A 16,186-nucleotide genomic window follows, 5' to 3' on the forward strand; every position below is an offset into this window, starting at 1 on the left:
GTAGTTTGTACTACAGTTACACTGTAATCCGATGGCATTTTGCATTGTAATTTTACCCATAATTACTGTGTAGTTTGTAATGTAGTTATACTATAATCCGATGCCCTTTTACATTCTAAATTTCCCTATAATTACTGCGTAGTTTGACATATTTTTACTCTGTAATCCGATGCGCTTTTACAGTGTAAATTTACCCATAATTACTGTGTAGTTTGTACTGCAGTTTACACTGTAAACCGATGCCCTTTTGCAGTGTAATTTTACCAATAACCACTGTGTAGTTTGTAATGTAGTTACACTATAATCCGATGCCCTTTTACAGTCTAAAATTTACCCTTTATTACTGTGTAATTTGTATTGTAGTTACACTGTAATCCGATGCCTTTTTACAGTGTAAATTTACCCATAATTATGATGTACTTTGTACTGTAGTTACACTATAATCTGATGCCCTTTTACAGAGTAAATTACCCATAATTATTGTGTAGTTTGTACTGTAGTTACACTGTAATTGCACATCCAGTGTAATTTACCCTATTTTATGGTGTACACTTCCCCCTATTCCAGCTATTATCACTGTGACACCCCGGTTCAGAGAAATCAGAACGGCCCATATTCCAACCTAGAGATCGAGGAGAAGTCTTTTGGAATACGACACTGCTTGGCATAAAACAAATCAGCTCTTTATTGCAATCTATTGGGGTACAAGGGGATTACATCGGCACGGCGACGCTACGCCTGCCACGGTTGCTCTATGCAAGCAGCAGAACAACACGACGCAGCGGAATGACTACTGGCAGCGGGACAACGACGACGGTGGTGAACTCCACTCCGCAGGGACTCTGGCTGGAACGCTTATCCTAGCTCGCAAACAAGGGATCCACGGCAAACAAGCAATCAAATCTGGCATGACTTGCAAACTGGCATGACACGCCAGGTCAGTACATTGAATGTACTTGCAAGCTCACAGCAACCAAAGCAATCAGGACAAACAATAGCATAGCAATTACAGATTATTAAGCAATGATGAACACGATACTATCAGAACAACATGGCATGAATCACATGATACAGCTAGCACAATATAAGCATGGCATGAACTTATAAACATGATGAAACTAGCATGCAACATGATGACACTATCATGCACCAACTTACTCTGCTCGGGTTACATTGTAACCATCACCTGCACACACTTACCATCACGGACATCACACGATCATCTCACGATCCAATCAAGCTTGGTATTAACAATACCGTAGTAAATCATTTATGACCACAAGGAGCTTGACCGTTACCCTTGACTTTCGCATAACATCCCAAAAATCCAACAAGTTGGTATTCACGATACCGCAGTGATCCTCTCTCGATCACATAGATATCGACCAACTTCTTTTATCATTGAACCGGGGTTGTTATTAAGAAAATTATTATTATTACTGTTGACCCATAGTGTGACCAACTACGAACTGGGCCCATATCCGCGGGCGCGGCTATCGATAGATTAAACACACACTCTACAGAGGTTAGCACACTGTACCCACACCACGGAACCCATGGTCTCGCACTCCCATACGTGCGAACACGGTGTTTCGACAAAACCGATCTACTGCCATGACACTCTCCGGCCACTCCGACCAACTCCCCTTTGGGCTAAGTCCTGGGTGGCCCCGTGCCTACCAAAGGCACCAACGACCACCCTCGTGGCAAAACGGTCCCAAACGGGCACATGAGCTCAAAACCAAACACGGGCACACAAGGCTTATGCCGTCCTACCCAGCCAAGGTAGCGCCTGCACATAACCTTCCCTCGCGGGAGGCACCGGTGAGAGGCATGACAATAGACCGATTTAGGGCCTTGATACGTCTCCAACGTATCTATAATTTTTTATCGTTCCATGCTATTATATTACCTGTTTTGGATGTTTATGGGCTTTAGTTTACACATTTATATTATTTTTGGGACTAACCTACTAACCGGAGGATCAGCCCGTATTGCTGTTTTTTTGCCTATTTCAGTATTTCGAAGAAAAGGAATATCAAACGGAGTCCAAATGCAATGAAACCTTCGGGAGCGTGATTTTTGGAACGAACGTGATCTAGAGGACTTGGAGTGCAAGTCAAGAAGCAGCCGAGGCGGCCACGAGGGTGGAGGGCGCGCCCATCCCTATAGGGCGAGCCCCCTATCTCATGGGCCCCTCGGGCGGCCACCGACCTACTTCTTCCTCCTATATATACCCACGTACCCCGAGAACATCAGAACAAGCCACGAAAACCTAGTTCACCGTCGTAACCTTCTGTATCCGCGAGATCCCATCTTGGAGCCTTCGTCGGCGCTCCGCCGGAGGGGGAATCGACCACGGAAGGCTTCTACATCAACACCATAGCCCCTCCAATGAGTTGTGAGTAGTTTATCACAGACCTTCGGGTCCATAGTTATTAGCTAGATGGCTTCTTCTCTCTTTTTGGATCTCAATACCATGTTCTCCTCGATCTTCTTGGAGATCTATTCGATGTAACTCTTTTTGCGGTGTGTTTGTCGAGATCCGATGAATTGTGGGTTTATGATCAAGTTTATCTATGAGAAATAGTTGAATCTCCTATGAATTCTTTTATGTATGATTGAGTTATCTTTGCAAGTCTCTTCGAATTATCGGTTTGGTTTGGCCTACTAGATTGATCTTTCTTGCAATGGGAGAAGTGCTTAGCTTTGGGTTCAATCTTGCGGTGTCCTTTCCCAGTGACAGCAGGGGCAGCAAGGCACGTATTGTATTGTTGCCATCGAGGATAAAAAGATGGGGTTTATATCATATTGCATGAGTTTATCCCTCTACATCATGTTATCTTTCTTAATGCGTTACTCTGTTCTTATGAACTTAATACTCTAGATGCATGCTGGATACCGGTCGATGTGTGGAGCAATAGTAGTAGATCCAGGCAGGAGTCGGTCTACTTGTTGCGGACGTGATACCTATATACATGATCATGCCTAGATAATCTCATAATTATTCGCTTTTCTATCAATTGCTCGACATTAATTTGTTCACCCACCGTAATACTTATGCTATCTTGAGAGAAGCCACTATTGAAACCTATCGCCCCCGGGTCTATCGTTTATCATATAAGCTTTCAATCTACTTTTATTTGCATCTTTACTTTTCCAATCTAAATCATAAAATATCAAAAATATATTTATCTTATCATACTATCTCTATCAGATCTCACTTTCGCAAGTGGCCATGAAGGGATTGACAACCCCTTTTATTGCGTTGGTTGCGAGTTCTTTGTTTAATTGTGTTGGTGCGTGGGACTTTTAAGGAGCCTCCTACTGGATTGATACCTTGGTTCTCAAAATCTGAGGAAAATACTTACGCTACTATTGCTGCATCACCCTTTCCTCTTCAAGGAAAACCAATGCAAGCTCAAGACGTAGCAGACCTTCCCATAAGGCAAAGTGGTTGCACTGGTCAGATCGATATGGTGGCACCATGACTCAGCCAACAGTTGTTCAAGTTCAATATAATCCGGTTAAACTTGAATGCAATATGCTGAGCCATGATAAAATAACATGATGCAGCTACAATGCATGAACGTGATATCAAAAGTAAGCATGGAGGTGCATCATAATCCACGAGCATAGCAACAACATTTAACCATTTATCCAGATGAGCATGGCATACTGACGAGCATGAATATCACAACTAGCACACTACTCACTAGCATCAACAATAATACCATGCAATAACGATAAAACTACCATGCAAGTATTTAATCAACTGGATGTAAAGAAACATGCACAACGGCCGTATGAGCGCTGGGATGATGAAGATGGCCATCGTTGATGGATTCCCCCTCCGGCAGGGTGCCAGAACGGGCTCCCGAGAGGTTTTTGGTGGCTACAGAGGCTTGCGGCGGCGGAACTCCCGATCTTTTAGGGTATGTAGGCATATATAGGCAAAAGAAGTCGGTCGGGGGTGCTCGAGGGGCCCACGAGACAGGGGCCCGCGCCTTGTAGGGGGGGCGCCCTCCTATCTCGTGGCCTCCTCGGGGATCTTCTGACGTGAACTCCAAGTCTCCCGGATTGGTTCTGTTCCAAAAATAACTTTTCCGAAGGTTTCATTCCGTTTGGACTCCGTTTGATATTCCTTTTCTTCGAAATACTGAAACAGGCAAGAAAACAGCAATATGGGCTGGGCCTCCGGTTAATAGGTTAGTCCCAAAAATGATATAAATGTTTAAAATAAAGCCCACAAACATCCAAAAGGGGTAATATAATAGCATGGAACAATCAAAAATTATAGATACGTTGGAGACGTATCAAGCATCCCCAAGCTTAATTCCTGCTCGTCCTCGAGTAGGTAAATGATAAAAACAGAATTTTTGATGTGGAATGCTACCTAGCATAATTCTCAATGTAATTTTCTTTATTGTGGCATGAATGTTCAGATCCAAATGATCCAAATAAAAGTTCATATTAACATAAGAAATAGTGATACTTCAAGCATACTAATCAAAGTAATCATGTCTTCTCAAAATAACATGGCCAAAGAAAGTTATCCCTACAAAATCATATAGTCTGGCTGTTGCTCTATCTTCATCACACAAAGTATTTAATCATGCACAACCCCGATGACAAGCCAAGCAATTGTTTCATACTTTAATAATCTCAAACTCTTTCAACTTTCACGCAATACATGAGCGTGAGCCATGGACATAGCACTATATGTGGAATAGAATGGTGGTTGTGGAGAAGACAAAAAGGAGAAGATAGTCTCACATCAACTAGGCGTATCAACGGGATATGGAGATGCCCATTAATAGATATCAATGTGAGTGAGTAGGGATTGCCATGCAACGGATGCATTAGAGCTATAAATATATGAAAGCTCAGCAAAAGAAACTAAGTGGGTGTGCATCCAACTTCCTTGCTCACGAAGACCTAGAGCACTTTTGAGGAAGCCCATCATTGGAATATACAAGGCAAGTTCCATAATGTAAAATTCCCACTAGCATATGAAAGTGACAACATATGAGACTCTCTATCATGAAGATCATGGTGCTACTTTGAAGCACAAGTGTGGAAAAGAGATAGTAGCATTGTCCCTTCTCTCTTTTTCTCTCATTTTTTTTATTTTTTTCTTTTCTCCTCTTTTTTTCTTTTTCTCTTTTTTTCTTTTGCCTTCTTTTTCTTTTTATTTTTGGCCTTTCTCTTTTTTCTTCTTTTTTTTGTAAAGTCCGAAGTCTCATCCCGACTTGTGGGGGAATCATAGTCTTCATCATCCTTTCCTCACTAGGACAATGCTCTAATAATGAAGATCATCACACTTTTATGGATTTACAACTCAAAGCTAGAACAAGATATGACTCTATATGAATGCCTCCGACGGTGTACCGGGATATGCAATGAATCAAGGGCGACATGTATGAAAATTATGAAGGTGGCCTTGCCACAAATACAATGCCAACTACATGATCATGCAAAAAGCAATATGACAAAAGTAATGCGTGTCATATGAACGGAATGGTGGAAAGTTGCATGGCAATATATCTCGGAATGGCTATGGAAATGCCATAATAGGTAGGTATGGTGGCTATTTTGAGGAAGGTATATGATGGGTGTATGGTACCGGCGAAAGTTGCACGGCACAAGAGAGGCTAGCCATGGTGGAAGGGTGAAAGGGTGCGTATAATCCATGGACTCAACATTAGTCAAAAGAACTCATGCACTTGTTGCAAAAATTTAGAAGTCATCAAAAAACAAAGTACTACGCGCATGCTCCTAGGGGGATAGATTGGTAGGAAAAGACCATCGCTCGTCCCCGACCGCCACTCATAAGGAAGACAATCAATAAATAAAATTGTGCTCCAACTTCATCGCAAAGCGGTTCACCATACGTGCATGCTACGGGAATCACAAACTTAACACAAGCATTCTTTAAATCCATAATCACCCAACTAGCATGACTTTAATATCACTACCTCCATATCTCAAAACAATTATCAAGCATCAAATTGATCATAGCATCCAATTCACTTTCTATGATAGTTTTTATTATACCCAACTTGGATGCTCATCATTCTAGGACCAACTTTAAAACCATAGCAAATACCATGCTGTTCTAAAAGACTCTCAAAAATATATAAGTGAAGCATGAGAGACTAGCAATTTCTACAAAATATAACCACCGCCGTGCTCTAAAAGATATAAGTGATGCACTAGAGCAAAAGACAAACTACTCCGAAAGATATAAGTGAAGATCAATGAGTAGCTAAATAATTATGTAACTATGCGAAGACCCTCTCTCATTAAAGAAATTCAGATCTTGGTATTGTATTCAAAAAGCAAGCAGAACAAAATAAAATGACATTGCAAGGATAGCACAACTCATGTGAAAAAGCAAAAACTTAGGCTCAACCGATACTAATCGATAGTTGTTGAAGAAGAAAGGTGGGATGCCTACCGGGGCATCCCCAAGCTTAGATGCTTGAGACTTCTTGAAATATTATCTTGGGGTGCCTTGGGCATCCCCAAGCTTGAACTTTTGTGTCCACTTAATTCTTCTTATATCATGGTTTCTCTATTTCTCAAAAGCTTCATTCACAACAAACTCAACAAGAACTCGTGAGATAGGTTAGTATAAACCAATGCAAAACCTTATCATATTCTACTATAACAAATTACTAAAATTATTATTCCATGTTGAATAATAAATGCCTCTGCATATTTAATACTCCTATCCTCAAATAGAATCATTAAACAAGCTAACATATGCAAACAATGCAAACATAACAACAATCTGTCAAAACAGTACAGTCTGTAAAGAATGCAAGATTCATCATACTCCCCTAACTCCAAAAATTATGAACTAAAATTACCACTGTAATAAATTTATAAGAGCTCATTATGCAAAAGGTTTCAACATTATATCATGCTCTTACTTTTCTAGGGAATTTTTGCAACAGCGGTAAACTTTCTGTTTTCAAACAGCAACATGTATACTAGCAAAATAAGCATGGCAAAGGCTATCCTTGACCTTTTTTTATTGAAACTATAGATGCAAAACATTAATCTAAATAACAGAAAGCAAAAACTAACAAAATAAAATGACGCTCCAAGCAAAACACATATCATGTGGTGAATAAAAATATAGCTCCAAGTAAAGTTTACCGATGAACAAAGACGAAAGAGGGGATGCCTTCCGGGGCATCCCCAAGCTTAGGCTCTTGGTTGTCCTTGAATATTGCCTTGGGTGCCTTGGGCATCCCCAAGCTTAGGCTCTTGCCACTCCTTATTCCATAGTCCATCGAATCTTTACCCAAAACTTGAAAACTCCACAACACAAAACTCAACAGAAAACTCGTAAGCTCCGTTAGTATAAGAAAATAAAATCACCACTTATGTACTGTAATGAACTCATTCTAACTTCATATTGGTGTAATATATACTGTACTACAACTCATATATGGTTCATACCCTCCGATACTACTCATAGATTCATCAAAATAAGCAAACAACACATAGAAAACAGAATCTGTCAAAAACAGAACAGTCTGTAATAATCTGTATCAAACGTATACTTATGGAACTCCAAAAATCCTACCAAATTAGGAAGTCCTAAGAAATTTGTGTACCAATCCAGAGCAAAAATAATCAGATCAAGAGCACGTTTCTGTGAATTAACAAAACTAATTTACTGGGTGCAAAAGTTTCTGATTTTCAGCAGGATCAACACAACTATCACCGAAAGCTATGCTAAAGGTCTTACTTGGCACTTTATTGAAACAAAAGCTATAAAACATGATTACTACAGTAGCATAATCATGTGGACACACAAAAACAGTAAGGATAAATATTGGGTTGTCTCCCAACAAGCGCTTTTCTTTAATGCCTTTCTAGTTAGGCATGATGATGACAATGATGCTCACATAAAAGATAAGGATTGAAACATAACGGGAGCATCATGAAGCATATGACTAGCACATTTAAGCCTAACCCACTTCCTATACATAGGGATTTTGTGAGCAAACAACTTATGAGAACAATAATCAACAAGCATAGGAAGGTAAAACAAGCATAGCTTCAAAATTTTCAACACATAGAGAGGAAACTTGATATTATTGCAATTCCTACAAGCATATGTTCCTCTCTCATAATAATTTTCAGTAGCATCATGAATAAATTCAACAATATAACCAGCACCTAAAGCATTCTTTTCATGATCTACAAGCATAGAAAATTTACTACTCTCCACATAAGCAAATTTCTTCTCATGAATAGTAGTGGGAGCAAACTCAACAAAATAATTATCATGTGAGGCATAATCCAATTGAAAACTAAAATCATGATGACAAGTTTCATGGTTATCATTATTCCTAATAGCATACAAGTCATCACAATAATCATCATAGATAGCAATTTTGTTCTCATAATCAATTGGAACCTCTTCCGAAATAGTGGAATCATCACTAAATAAAGTTGACACTCTTCCAAATCCACTTTCATGTTCATCACAATAAGATTCAACATCCTCCAAAATAGTGGGATCACTACTTCCTAAAGTTGGCACTCTTCCAAACCAACTTTCATCAATATAATCATCATAAATAGGAGGCACGCTATAATCATAATAAATTTTCTCATCAAAACTTGGGGGACTAAACATATCATATTCATCAAACATAGCTTACCCAAGCTTGTGGCTTTGCATATCATTAGCATCATGGATATTCAAGGAATTCATACTAACAACATTGCAATCACGCTCATCATTCAAAGATCTAGTACTAAGCATTTTAATGCATTCTTCTTCTAGCACTTGAGCACAATTTTCCTTTCCATCATTCTCACGAAAGATATTAAAAAGACGAAGCGTATGAGACAAACTTAACTCCATTTTTTTGTAGTTTTCTTTTATAAACTAGTGATAAAACAAGAAACAAAAAGATTCGACTACAAGATCTAAAGATATACCTTCAAGTACTCATCTCCCCGGCAAAGGCGCCAGAAAAGAGCTTGATGTCTACTACACAACCTTCTTCTTGTAGACGTTGTTGGGCCTGCAAGTGCACATGTTTGTAGGACAGTAGCAAATTTCCCTCAAGTGGATGACCTAAGGTTTATCAATCCCTAGGAGGCGTAGGATGAAGATGGTCTCTCTCAAACAACCCTGCAACCAAATAAGAAAGAGTCTCTTGTGTCCCCAACACACCCAATACAATGGTAAATTGTATAGGTGCACTAGTTCGGCGAAGAGATGGTGATACAAGTGCAAAATAGATAGTAGATATAGGTTTTTGTAATCTGAAATAATAAAAACAGCAAGGTAACTAATGATAAAAGTGAGCGTAAACGGTATTGCAATGATAGGGAACAAGGCCTAGGGTTCATACTTTCAATAGTGCAAGTTCTCTCAAAATAATAACATAGATAGATCATATAACAAGCCCTCAACATGCAACAAAGAGTCACTCCAAAGCCACTAATAGCGGAGAACAAACGTAGAGATTATGATAGGGTATGAAACCACCTCAAAGTTATTCTTTCGGATCAATCTATAAAAGAGTTCGTACTAGAATAACACCTTAAGACACAAATCAACCAAAACCCTAATGTCACCTAGATACTCCATTGTCACCTCAAGTATCCGTGGGCACGATTATACGATATGCATCACACAATCTCAGATTCATCCAACCAACACAAAGTACTTCAAAGAGTGCCCCAAAGTTTCTACCGGAGAGTCAAGAACGTGTGCCAACCCCTATGCATAGGTTCATGGGCGGAACCCGCAAGTTGGTCACCAAAACATACATCAAGTGGCACATGATATCCCATTGTCACCACAGATAAACACGGCAAGACATACATCAAGTGTTCTCATAAAAGACTCAATCCGATAAGATAACTTCAAATGGGAAACTCAATTCATCACAAGAGAATAGAGGGGGAGAAAGATCATAAGATCCAACTACAATAGCAAAGCTCGAGATACATCAAGATCGTGCCATAGAGGGAACATGAGAGAGAACACGAGAGAGAGAGAGAGAGAGAGAGAGAGAGAGAGAGAGATCAAACACATAGCTACTGGTACATACCCTCAGCCCCGAGGGTGAACTACTCTCTCCTCGTCATGGAGAGCGCCGGAATGATGAATATGGCCACCGGTGATGGATTCCCCCTCCGGTAGGGTGCCGCAATGGGCTCCCGAGAGGTTTTTGGTGGCTACAGAGGCTTGCGGCGGCGGAACTCCCGATCTATCTTCATTTTTGATGGTTTTAGGGTACGTAGGCATATATAGGCGAAAGAAGTCGGTCGGGGGGTGCTCGAGGGGCCCACGAGACAGGGGGATGCGCCCTGTAGGGTGGGGCGCGCCCTCCTATCTCGTGGCCTCCTCCGGGATCTTCTGACGTGAACTCCAAGTCTCCCGGATTGGTTCTGTTCCAAAAATAACTTTTCCAAAGGTTTCATTCCGTTTGGACTCCCTTTGATATTCCTTTTCTTCGAAATACTAAAAAATGCAAGAAAACAGCAATATGGGCTGGGCCTCCAGTTAATAGGTTAGTCCCAAAAATGATATAAATGTGTAAAATAAAGCCCATAAACATCCAAAAGGGTTAATATAATAGCATGGAACAATAAAAAATTATAGAACGTTGGACATGTATCATCAAACCATATTGAAAATGAGGGGAACAGAACGGCTCGACGAGACGAAGACGTGGGCGTTGGATTCACCTCGATCAGAGTTACAGATAAAAAGTTGTGAGGTAATGAAGATCATGGACTTTTCTATAAAAATAATATTCACAGACGGGTCCCTGAGTGGATAAGGCAGATGCGTAAATTAGAAATACGCTTTCAGAAAGGGAAAACACATTCGCACGAATAAGCTTCCACTTATCCACGTCAGCGTGGACGGGGTCAACGCGGGGCTGGCTCCGGGTCAATGGTGGGTGGGCCCGCGCATCTCTCTCTCTCCTCCCTCTCCTCCTTCTTCTCCAACTCGACACCGCGCAGGGAGAGGCGAGGCCGTGCGGCGCCGACGATGGCCCAGGCAGCTCCGATCGTCCCCGGTGGAGCTGGGACCACCGGCGGGCGCGGAACGGAGTGCTGCTCCCTCCTGGAGCAGCAGCAGGCGCAGGGGAGGCCTGGAGTGACGGCGGCTCGTGAAGGCCGAGGGCAGCGGCGGCGGCTGATCTTCGGGCATGCGGCCACGGGCGCTCCGGCGATGAAACAAGGAGTTTGGGAGGGGCGCCGGACTTCGGGGAAGATGATGGTGTGGTCAGGGAGTGGATAGGGCTCGGGCTTTGGGCTAATTTAGGAGGTCTGAGGCGACGGCCATGGCGGCGATGGGAGGGACAGAGAGCTCCTCGAGCTCGGGCGAGTAGTCGGGATGGTCTAGTGAAGTGCTGTGAGGATACTGATGAGCTCGGGGTAACGCAGGGTGGGCTTATATAGCCGAGGCAAGGCGGTTGGGCGAGCACGGCCGCGGTGACGCGTGTGCCATTGCGCTGGCGCGAGCAGAGGCAGGGGGAGAGCTCGGGAAGGAGACGAGGGAGAAGGCAACGAGGGAGAAGGCGACGAGCAGCAGAGCGTCACGGAGACGAGGCAGAGCTCGGGGACAAGGGAGGAAGAAGCCACGGCACCGTTAATGCCTTGTCGGCACTGTGCGTCCATGGGCGAACGGCGACGAGCGCTAGCGAGGAGGCTTCGAGAGGGGGAGAGAGGTCCAGGGGAATGGCGACGACGCATGATAGCTGTTAGACACGCTCATGCACGTGAAGACGACGAGAGGAGGAGGGGCCCGAAGCAAACGACGCTCAGCTCGCGTCCGTTGCTGCCAGAGCGCGTGCAAACGACACGGTCACCACTGCGACCAGCAAGGAGGGGACGCAAGAGGCAGGGCAACATTGTCTAGTGTTTAGTACTTTCATGCTAGAGGCCGAGGGAGGTGATAGATCACACAGAAGTGCCAAGGAGAGATGTGAGTGATCGCCTAAAGTTTGTTGTATCAGTTTTGGCTGAGTACTGCTGATCAACAGGGAGCTAATTGGGTCAAATGGTTTTGTCTGGGAGGTTTAGATTAGGAAGGACTACGGTTCTGGAAAAGTTGAGGTGATTTGGACCACTAATTAATATAGTTGCTTTACAACTAAGTAATCTGGTCCAGAATGAAGATCATGATGGTGCACTCAAATGGAGAAGCCACTTAAGCTAAAATTGGGCAAGGCAGAGTTCTTTGGTCATATGAAGATGCTACAAAAGATTTCATACCATTTGGATAAACCAAAATGGTACTTGCTTCACAAGCATTTCCACTAACCAGAAACTTGCAGAAATTCTAGAGGGAAAATGGCTAAATGAAATATGCCCGAATTGGGTGGAGATAGGTTATATGGATAATAGAAGGCCTAGAAAAATTTGCAGCCATAATGGAGCAAGATAAAATATACTTGCTTCACAAACTGAAATTTAGGACAAAAACAAAGATTTGAAGATGTGCTCACATGGAGGCATTACATGAGCTCTACTTTGGTGGCAGGCTATGATTTGATGATATGAAGGATCATGCAAAAGTTCAACTCATTTGGATATGCCTAGCTTGTACCTCCTTCACAAAGCTTCTTTCTGGACAGAAACTTTGGAAAATCATAATTAAATGACTACTAGGCAAATGAGGTTGAATTTTGGCATGTTCCAATGATATGGACAGGAAAAGGTTTCCAAGGAGTTTGAGGTCAATTGGTCAAAGGAAAATAGCACTTGCTTCACAATGTGCCATTTAGGGCAGAATATGAAATGAATTATTTTAGGATGATGATAAACGTGGCAAATGAAATATTTTGCCATATTTGATAAAGATATGACCCAAACAATTTATGAGAATTGTTTGGGAATTTTATAAGTGATGCAAATATAGGTTGCTTCACAACCTAGGGCAAATTGAGTTATTTCTTTAATAGAAAAGGAATATTCCCAATAAAAAGAATATTGGGATTTGGGCTAGGATGAAAATGACAGAGCCTATGGTTGGCTAGGGGATGACAAGCCACTCTAGAATCAAATAAGAGGACATCTTCTTCAGTTTCCAGACCACAAAGCCACGGAAAAAGAAAACTCAGGCAAAAACCTCAGAAAAACAAAGGAAAAAGAAAGGACCGAAAATCAGGCTGTTACAATCACTATAACCCCACATATTTTTTCCCACACGCCTCCTTTCTCAGTTATGACCATCACAACTTTGCAATCAGATTTTGCAATGACAGTAGTCTTTCTTATAGACACTACACATTTCCTTTCCACTTCTTTTGTCTTGCCATATTTGTTGCATTTCATAGTAATTCTTGAAACCTCATTATTCCTTTTTTTGCTCACTGTTCTTGATGCTGCCACAGTAGCCACTGAGAACCCAACTATTTCTGAGTAGAAGTTGAAGTATTCCTGCCCCTTTTCCTTTGTTTTGAACTGCATGCCAAGTTCTGGCTTGAAACTGCCGCTAGTGTTCCTCAAATTCCCCTCTGATGTTGCATCCTCTTCATTTTCCGAGAACTTTTCAATGCCATATTCATTAAGAAATGCATCATCTTCATCCACGAAGGCATTTCTTTCTGGTTGTTGACATAAGTCCTCTGGTTATCCCCTTTCTTCTTGATTGTTTTGGTTTTCGTTAGTGTTTGTTGTTGCTGTAGGATCAGCATCATCATTCATCTGCATTTTTCTCTTCCATGTGGTTAGATTTATTTTTGCAACAACTTTTGATCTACAATATGTATATTTGGATCACATGGCTTTTTAACTTCTTACCTATTGTATGTTCATGTTCTCAAACAGAGCTGCCTCCCAGGGATTAGCTTTCGCTGCTGCCTCTTCGCTTGTTGAATCATCTTCATGCATTTCTTGCCAAGTCTGCAGAGTAAGTCATCATCATTCATGTGCATTTTTTGTTTTGTATTTGCTTCAGAAAGTAATTTTACTTACATTTGTGTCTTTTCCCCAGTTGTAGCTGATTTCTGCCTGTTTGATGAAGTTCCCCTCATTTTGGTGATTCATGTTTGTAGGACCATTCCCTGAGTGTACCTGCAAGCATAAGGATAGTTTTGTTTTCTCCTCCTTTAGTTCATTTTCAGGTATTAACTAGGATACCTTGAACGGTCTATGCTTCTTTTGTGTTCTTTCTGTAGTTGTTACTTGTTACCTTGTATATGACGTCTGATTGTAGGAGCGCGGTAAATGAAAATGATTCCTACATTAATTCATTTCGATTGTCAACTTCTTCAGGATTATTTTTTCTAGTCTAGTTTTTGTTTGTTTCTGGGCATTGTAACACACATTTAGTATGAGATCTTCTTGTGACATTGACAACAGATCTTCTTCGGTTATTACTCTTTGCTGGCTTTCCCCTGCAAATAAGTCTGAAGTATTGCCAGTACAATAGCAAAAAAATAAAGAATATTGCTGAATTGTTCTTTTTGCATCTACTAAAATGTTGTTTTAACAGTGGCAGTGTTTATCTAGTGTGTTTCACAGCGGCAGTTCTTATCTAGTGAAGTTTTAAGTTTGTATTTATCTGATCATGCCAAACTGTTAATATGTATGATGATAGTGCTCTATATTTTCGTCTAGGCTATTTCTAGTTTTTAGTTAGTTTTTAATCCCATAATGATTGCTGGCGTTTTCATTTTCTCCTATAGTTTTTGGGCATACATCAGTTGGATCTAGCTGCATGTTTTTTGATTGAATTCTATTTGACAGTGTATTCCTGTTGATTTCATCTTATCAGTAAGCAAAATCCCCTGATGTTTTTCCCCTGATGCATTTCTGAAATGTTTGGTTTTCTTGTTTCTAATTGGACCTAATGTAGGCACTCAAAACAGAGGTGACCAAAAGCGTTGGAATTGTTCTGATGTAGCTTCAGGAGTTGAAGATTTCATGTACCTGCTATCTGTCTCTAGGATGATCTTGTTGTGATCCCCAAGTGACTGCTTGGGTTCTTGCTCCAGGTAATTGCCTCTCTGCCATTCCCATCTGCCATGCCTCTTCTTCTCTCCAGCCCTCTCCCATGGTGTTTGTTGTATGTTCTTCTCCCCCCTCCCCCTCTCCCATGTCGTATGTGCTATGTTCTTCCCCTCCCTCCCTCCCACTCTCTCCCATGGTGTCTGTTCTATCTCCTTATTCCCTTCTACTCTCTTCGTCCCAAAATAAGTGTCACTAATTTAGTACAAGTTTGTACTAAAGTTGTATTAAATCAGCGACACTTATTTTAGGATGGAGGGAGTATATCCTTCTCCCCCCTCTCCCATGGTGTGTTTGGTGAGATCAGTGAAAGGGCACTACTAGGGAAAAGCCTAGCAGTAGCACGGGTCTAGGGTCTATCAGTAGCATGGGGTCCCGCGCTACTGATATGGCGCTATAGCTAACTTTTAGCAGTAGTGCGTCATTTTATCTAGCGCTACTGATAAGCTTGTGTGTATAAGGTTTTCGCTAGTAGTGGGGGTGGCAGAGTCAGGGGCCTTTTCGTGGGTTCCAAATCGAAGGAGAGTTGACAGTTGTCTGTTGCTGATTTTTTTTCTATCAGGTGCTTTTGTTCTACCGGAAAAGGAAAGGAGAGTGGGCGCGACCGGTTCAACTTTTTTTGTTGTTAGTTGCTTGATGGGTTAGATTTCAGCTCGACCCATTTTATACTAGAAAAGTATACATACACACAATTGTTGTACTTTTTTCAACATACAGCTGTCAACAGTTGATTGGTTGGAAAATTTGAATGACATCCAATTACAAATCAGTCGAATGTTAAATAGACAGCCTATAATTTTCAGCTACGAAACAATGTTCAACACTAGAAGTTCTCACCTAACCGTCTTCCTCCTAATTTGATATGGTTTTCTTTATCTCAATCATGATGGTTATATATGCTGAATTTTACAAATCAAGCGCTAAATTTGTTTTACAGCCTTGGTTTGTTTAGTTGCTGGTTGTCCTCCTGCGATCATGGTCCAAAACTTTGTTTTCGTTACATTATTTTGTGCTTTTTGGACCTTTTCCTTGTATTGCTCATGAGCGCTTTTATAAAGGATAAAATCACCTCAGTTGCACAGCTGTCGACTGCGTGCAACACATTCTTCCGCTCCTGCAGCCAAGAACAATGGAGACTCATGTAGACGGCAACCTGACGGTAACTCATGTAGAT

Source organism: Triticum dicoccoides, chromosome 1B, assembly GCF_002162155.2.
Source record: "Triticum dicoccoides isolate Atlit2015 ecotype Zavitan chromosome 1B, WEW_v2.0, whole genome shotgun sequence".
Lineage (NCBI taxonomy): Eukaryota > Viridiplantae > Streptophyta > Magnoliopsida > Poales > Poaceae > Triticum > Triticum dicoccoides.